This window comes from Bison bison, unplaced genomic scaffold (assembly GCF_000754665.1).
Source record: "Bison bison bison isolate TAMUID 2011002044 unplaced genomic scaffold, Bison_UMD1.0 scf7180017864167, whole genome shotgun sequence".
Lineage (NCBI taxonomy): Eukaryota > Metazoa > Chordata > Mammalia > Artiodactyla > Bovidae > Bison > Bison bison.
This window is the reverse complement of record NW_011494739.1, coordinates 2,389,975-2,391,219: the sequence shown is the minus strand read 5'-3', so window position 1 is coordinate 2,391,219 and position 1,245 is coordinate 2,389,975.

Genomic DNA, 1,245 nt, shown 5'->3' with positions numbered 1-1,245 from the left:
ATAGAAGATTCCTGCCCTCATGGAACTCACCAACAAGCAAATTTCAAACATGAACAGGCCTGGTTCTTGGTACTTGGTAGTGCTTGGTACTACAGGCATTAAAACAGGACCAAGAGACAAAGGGCACAGGCATCCTATTTGGTCTGGAGTAGTCAGAGACGGCCCCCTCAGAGGAGGTAACCTAGAGTGGAGACAGGCCCTGAGGATATCAGGAATTTTCCAGGCAGTGTGTACATTCTCAGTAATTCAGTCGTGTCCGACTCTTAGCAACCCCATGGACTATAGTTCACTAGGATTCTCTGTCCAGGGATTTTCCAGGCAAGAGTACTAGAGTGGGTTGCCATTTCCTTCTCCAGGGGATCTTCCAGACCCAGGGATTGAACCCTGGTCTCCTGCATTGCAGGTAGATTCTATACCACTGAGCAACCTGGATGGGTAGGGGCTGACTCTCCAGTTTCCTAACGGTTGATCTTCTAGGGTCACCTTATTTCTCTGCATACCCAAATTCCATGTATAAGCTGAGAGACTCTTGCATCTGGAGAACTCATTCATTCATTCTCTCTACAAACAAGTTGCACACCTCCTCTGTGCCCAGCATGAGCCAGGTTCTGGCATCCGGATATGACCTCATCTCTAGCCTTAAAGAGTTAACAATTCAGAGGAAGGGACAGACACATTTATAGTTACTACCTCATGTGATCCAAGCTGTGACAGAGAGATTGTGGAAGCCCAGAGGAGGCCCTGGACTGGCCCGAGAATCAGGGAAGGCTTCCTGGATGAAGGGTATATTCAGGATGGGTCCTGAATTACTCAGCGGGGAAGGGGGATGGAATGTAGGCCAACATTCCATGAAGAGATCACTCATGAAAGGCTCAGAGGTGTGAGAGACTTGGAGACATCTGTGAAATACTGCAAGGAGTTGAGATCTTTGGGATCAAAGGGTGAAAGGAGGGGTAGAGGGGAAGGGGATATCAAAGAGGCGAGAACAAGAGGACTTGGTAGGCTTGGTGGATGGGGACCATGCTGGGACACCTTGATGCCATCCCACCTCTGCCCTAGATTTTCTGAGCTTCCTGGGCTAGGCACCACCTATCCCTAGGCCTCAGTGGCCCATCTGTAGAATATAGCACCACTGGGAGGGATGGCTCTGACATTCTACCCAGATCCCTATGAGGTTGTTTGTTGGTGTTCGTGGAACCCTATGGAAGACGACCCGCCAGGGCAGAGCAGCCTCACTCTCTGTGT